This window comes from Buceros rhinoceros, unplaced genomic scaffold (genome assembly GCF_000710305.1).
Source record: "Buceros rhinoceros silvestris isolate BGI_N320 unplaced genomic scaffold, ASM71030v1 scaffold14370, whole genome shotgun sequence".
Taxonomy (NCBI): domain Eukaryota; kingdom Metazoa; phylum Chordata; class Aves; order Bucerotiformes; family Bucerotidae; genus Buceros; species Buceros rhinoceros.
Window position 1 is genome coordinate 72,325 of NW_010390286.1, and position 6,450 is coordinate 78,774.

The following is a 6,450-nucleotide window of genomic DNA, read 5'->3' on the forward strand; positions in this document are numbered from 1 at the left end:
GGTCATATTCAGCTTTGAGTAGAAAATGTAACCTTTTAAAAATTACTGTAGAATCCACGCCAGCTCCTTTTATAAATGAATGGGAGGAACATTGTGCCTTTGCAGAGAATTCCCCCTGTATTAAGAATAACAGTGTGCTCAGATTATGTTCCCACCACGTGGGGGGAAAGTTTTCCCTCTCGTGTGGGGCAGCTTTTTCTGTAGCAACCACAGCCTCCAAAAAACCTTTTCAAAGCTGACAGTTTTTGGGATATACTTTTCAGTGAATTGCAAAATGCAGCTGTGAGATATGTGAGAGCATCGAATGGGTTTGGATGGTGGTGGGGAAGCACTGCTGGAAGTGTCCAAGCTGTTCAATACAGCTTCAATTTTCACAGAATCATAGACTATCAGATTGGAAGGGACCTCAAGGATCATCTGGTCCAAACTTTCTTGGGAAAAGCATGGTCTGTATAAGATGGCCCAGCTCCCTATCCAGTTGATTCTTGAAGTGTCTCATCTTGAGGAATGTTCTTGGTCTGAAATCATGAGAATGTTTTGGTACCATTCAGATGTCAAAAGCAGATGAACACTTTGTTCCTGGGTGAAGCCCAGTGGCTAAGGGTATCTGAGAGGGTGGCAGGGCAGCTGCACAGCAGCCCCACCATCCAGCGGCCCGCAGCCCACACCACACCTGGGAAGGCTGGCAGGGGAAGGGTTAAAAATGCACCCTCTGCAGCACTGCTTCTCTACGGGACACCTCACAGGCCCCATGATCAGAGCTAGCCATAACCCTTCCCAGCGAGCTGAAAGATGCCCCAGTGCAGCCCTTCACTAAGAACCACGGAGACCATTGGACTCCTGGAGATGGAGAGGCAACGCTCCTCTGCTGAAGAGCTGCTCCTCTGCTGGCCTGCCAGCCTTGGGGAGCAGCAGGCAGCTGCCCAGACCAGCAGAGCTGAAGGGCCAGCTGGTGACCTGGGCTCCTCCCCAGTCCATAGTCTTAGAGCAATCCATATCGTTTGTTCCAGATGTAAAGTATCTGGGACCAATCCTGTCGTTCTTGCACGGTGGTGATTGTATCGTTATTGCCAATTACACTTTACAGTTCCTCATGGTTTTTAATCTTATTGTTTTATGAACTGCAACTAATTAATCCCCTCATTCCTCTCAGCTCAACAGACACTATTGAGAATCGTCGGCATTTTTGTCTCAGCTGAAGGACCACAGCAGAGATTTCAGGAGAGTTGTCAGCGTAATTAGAGGAGTCAAGGTGCTGGAAATTGGTCTCCCATCACTTGGAATCTGGGAACAGCTCTGGCTATGCATCTGTTATTTGAAGGAGTCACACCGTAAAATTAATAGCTGTGAGCTGAAATGAGGATGAGTCTTGTTGTCTTTTGTTTGATGCGTTTCACTTTCCGAAGAGGGTCAGGCCCAACCTCTTCCATTGACAGAGAGACACTGGCAGACACCGTCTGCCACTCACTTGTGGAGACTTAGTTCAGAGAGACTGGCAGAAGTTGTCCTGAGTGCTGAAACATTTTCCTTTTCAGTTATCTCATTTCTCTGCTATGACACTCTGCTTCTTATCAGGCTTCACGCCGAGACAAGGCTGCTGCTGAATGCTGATTACCTGCTGTCTGGGGAAAATTATATTTTTTCTACAGGCAATTTTTCCGTTTCTATGTGCACGAACACAGACAGCTTCTCCACGGGCTGTGGTCGCAGTCAGCGTACTCTCCGATGCACAGAAATGACGATGCTGTTTTAAAACATTTGCTAAGTCTGCAGCTTAAAAACACTTTGCTTTTCATCCACTGTCCAGTCCGTGGTTCCCCTGCTGCAACTCTGCACAGTTGGGTTTTAAACATCTTTCTACATCACGCCAATCCAAACAGCCTAATTACCTGGGGAGGGGGTTCCTTCAATATGCCCTGGCTGCACCTCCGGTGGAGAGGCTGAGCCAGAAAGCTGGAAGACAAAAAAAAAAAAAAAAAAAATTCAATACTTTTGCAGGGAAAGTTTGGTCCAGGCCCAAGGTAGCAGGAAGCATTCTGCACAGCTTGATGTAGGTGATTTCTCCTCTCAAAATGTTTTTTTTTCAGGTTTTCTTTCCACTCCCAATTGCAAGTGAATTTTGTCCCTTCTTTTTTCCCTAAAAATTCCACAGTCCTGAGTCAGGATATCTGTGGTGGCAAAACTGCGTGACATTGACCATCTTGAAGCTGTGACATCGCAACATCTGTTCTGAATGTGTACTTACTGGTCAGTTTTGCCCAGCTGGCTGCTTTGGGAGGCAGAGGGACTCCTGTGGCAGTGTTACGCTCCTGCAGTGCCCGCACTGGAGCACTGCCTGCTCGGCGGGTCAAAACAAACAGCACTCCCAGCTAAACCCTGCTTGAGCAGGCCAACAAAACCCAGGTGTTAACCAAGCCACAAGGCAGAGTGGTTTCCCAGAAGGAACCCTGTAAGTCCTTTTTTTTTTTTTTAATCTGGTCTCTGCACAGCCCAGCTGAATGGGAACTGGTTTTGTTCTGTCTCTTTTAGTTATCAGCTCCCTACCTCAATATGGTTGTTTGCCCAAGTGCATTCATTGGTGCCAGCTTTTTGGTATCAGTATTCAACAGATTTAGCTAAAGAAAGAATAGAAGAACCAAAATAAAGGAAAGATGTTCTCACTGTACAGACTTCACTGTCTGACATACTGTCCTGGTGTTGCAGGGACAGGCTCCCAGGGCAGCCCTGGTGTGGAGCCGTGGGCAGTTTGGGGTCAGCCAGGGCAGCTGCCCCGAGCTGCCTCACAGGTGGAGCCCAGACCACAGACATCACACCCAGTGTAAAGGGGGAAGTTGGCTGAAAGGAGAGGCCTTCTGCTTGGGCTGCTTCTCTTTCTTGCTTGGGCTCTTCCTGAGCCTGCCCTTCTTCCTCCTCCTGAGGACTGCTTTCTGCTTGCTGTGATCACTGTACATTCACTGGGGCGAGTATAATTTCATGTACTTTATATCGGTAGGAGTTTGGCTGTTTCATTAAATCTGTTTTTACTTCTACCCGTGGGTCCTCTCTCCTTTTCCCATCCCCCTCTTGGTTGGGGAGGGGTCATCGGGTAACAGAGCAGCTTCTATGCTTTAGCCATGGATGTGGGTTAAATATAGATACACAGGACAGATTCATTATAGCTTATGTTATAAAACTGTTGCACACCTTTGATGTAACACTGTGCATCTTCTGCCTGTTTCCAGTGAATGTTCCATAGTGAACATAATTATCACCTAATTTAAAAAAATTGTATAGGTCACAATATATCAGAGAGGTCACATCTAGTTAAAAAGGTGAAGCAAAATGTAGAGCTGTTGAGTGATCTATGTCGTACGCTAAAAACGGCAACGACTGAAAAAAAGGAAGACCATTTTAGTTATGCATTTGCTATTCATCTAGTCCTAAAAACAAAAGGAAGAAGAACATGTATTCCCCCAGGGAACTCCTTTGGAAATATGACTCACTGTTCAGTGTTTGTTAGAGAAATGAAGACAATTTCTTTTTTATTTGACACGGATGGAGATTTTTAAATCTTCCATCCTGTTACCTGGGCTGTCATGTATAAAGAAGGAATATGTGAGTTCTGCAAGGAGATCCACAGGAATTTTGTCTTGGCAAGGACTGCACACTCTGCCTAAGCTGAGGACAATCCTATCCCTTTCGTCTGCCACGAAAGCTTGATTCCACACTTGTCTTTGTTGTACCTTGTCGCAGTTTGAAAAAGGACCCAAAGGTTTTCAGAGCAACAACTCTCCCTCAGGGAAAGAAATTTATCCCCTGGAAGAGTTAAACAAAAGAATTAAAGTGTTTGAGCTGATAAGATACCAATGGGGCTCACAACTAGTACTAGGTTTTTTGATTAAGAGGGTGAAAGAAAATTAACTTAATTCAGAAAATAATGAGAACCATAAATCATTCACTTAAATTCGAGTAGGACAGAAATAGAAAAAGAGAGAGATGGTAATAAAAACATAAATATGTATATACAGATAAACATAGACTTCACCCATCCCATTCCACATCCCTGATCACCACAAGCCCACATGTGCGGTCCATTCTGGAGAGAGGATTCGAGGGGCTAAGGAATAAAACGGAATGGGGAAAGGCAATTCTTTTCACCTCATAGATCTCGGTTCAACATCCAACTCTTCCGGACAAACCTCCTTGGCAATACATAGTCTGTCTCCGGGGTAGCTGGAAAGCTTGAGTTCCCAGTTTCCCAGGGGCTGGTTTTGGCTCTCTGCTCTCCCCATCTGGAAAACAGGAGATTAACCTGATCTCCGGGGAATGCCTCAGGTTTCCCGTGTTCCAGCGGAGCTTCTGTCTTGGCCATCTGAAACCATCTTGCGTCCCCTTGCCAGCGGCTCCCTCTCCCTCCATGCAGAGTTGGGGGCTAGGCTGTCTTTGCCCCTTTTCTTCTGGGAATCTCTTCTTAAAACCACCCCTGCCAGTGACTGGCAAATGAAAACTGCCATGGGGAAGATCTTTTACTGTCCTGGGCTGGCGGGGGCTGTTTTTGATGGGTTCTCTCTTTTCGGCCTCCTGCTCCAAGAATGAAATGTGGGCGCCAGGGAAGCCTCGTGGTTTGCGGATTTATAGGTTTGTTCACAGAGGCGTTGATTGACATGTCTTGGCTCCAGGACTGGCGAGAAATTCCAGCCGGGCTGGTTTCTCGATGCCAGCCCCTTTCCCCCACAAAGGCAGGGAAAACCCTTCCACGGCTATCAAGGGAAGGGGAGGGGGTAAATCCCCCTCTTCTGCCCAGGAGCAGACATCGTAACCCATAAGGTATCTTTAACAAGGTGCTTCTGATCTGAAAGCCTGAGAGTTTATGTGCCTAGAAAATCCCAATACTTGTTTGGATGCTGGGAGGACTGGAAGAGTTGGCTGGCTCATTTCAGAGGTAAAGAAGAGGACCGTGTCCTCATTCACCTCCCAAACCTTGCTGGGTGCAAACAAGGGCTGTAGCATCGTTACCTGCATCTTGATCCTTGTGCTTTTACCCTGTCTCTGAGTCGTGGTCCCGAATGAGCAACCTCTGCGTGGAGAGAGTATTTCTGCTGCTACGTTAAATAAGTGTGGATTCAGCGTGCAGTTCTTAGGTGTGTGAATAGATGTTATGTACAGGGTGACTTAATTTACTCCAGAGATTTTGAAGGCTATAATAGGCCCATTGAAGGTTAAATCACCCACGTAGTTCAGATCTCTGCAGAACCATATTTTCCACATCATTCTGCTCATCACATATTTTAATTGAGGGTTTTACCTCAGGGAATCCAAAGAGGCTGAATTGTAAGTCATTAGCAATGTTAATTATTATTGTTTCCACTAGACTGCAAAAGTTATGTTGATGTTTTAGAAGCAAAGAAATAGAAGGGACCTTTCCCTCTATTACGCTGTACTGGCTCTAGGCCATTGTAATCCCCCTAGCAGTAAAGCGGGGTGGAAGAGAGGCGTCAGAGGTGTGAGTTTTCATCTATCCATCCCCGTCCTTTAGTCTGGTCCAAGGCTCTGGAATCGGGATCTGCTCAGCACAGGAACAAGGGCTGCCTTTTTGGGCGTCTAACTGTACCGAACCTCCTTAGTTTGGAGAAAACCTGGAGCATCCGGGCAGTTTGTCAGAAATATGTTGACGAGCTCTGTCCCGTGCAGGACTTCTGGCCACTTCAAGATAGGTCTGAGTTGGCCAAAGTTTAAAGCAACCAAATTTTTTTGAAAACATATTAAGAAATTGATGTCGCCACTCATGCTTTTTATTGAAATACGGAAGTTAAAAAATGGGAAGTTTTCAGTTTCTAGTGGCCTGTCCTTTTCCCTTTGCCTTTCCTCCCAAAGGAGGCGTCTGTCCAGCCCTTCTTCTGCTCTTGCCTACAGTCGGCTTGTGCCCGTTGCAGCCGGGTGCTGGCAAGGAGCTGAGGCTCCCACAGGGGCTTTGGGGAGCCATGGCGTGGCCACGGGAGGCAAGCGGGCCCCCTCCAGTGACCGCCATCGGGGAGGGCTGCCCCAACTCCTTCCAGAGCCGGGGCCGCTCACCCAGAGGTCTCCCACGAACCGAGCGCCGGCCAGCACGGCGCCAGTCGGATCACGTGCCAGCGAGAAGAGAGAGCTCGTGGCCAGCACTGCCGCAGCGACGTGCTGGCTGCAGCACAAACCTGCTTTGCTGCGGTGCCCTTGGCCCCAGCACTGATGTCACAGAGTCACTGGTTCCAAGTGCTGGGCACTGGGGACTCCGGAAGGGGAGGGGGGCAACAGAGACCCCGGGAATCACGGAATGCTTTGGCTTGGGAGGGACCTTTCCAAGCAGTGAGACCCCCCCCAGCCCGGAGCCTCCTCTTCTCCCAGCCACACAGCAGCAGTTCCCTCTGCCCGCCCGCGGGTGCTGGGCCCACACTGCGTTGGTCGGTGTATTTCCTGCCCTGGGGAGAACAGGAC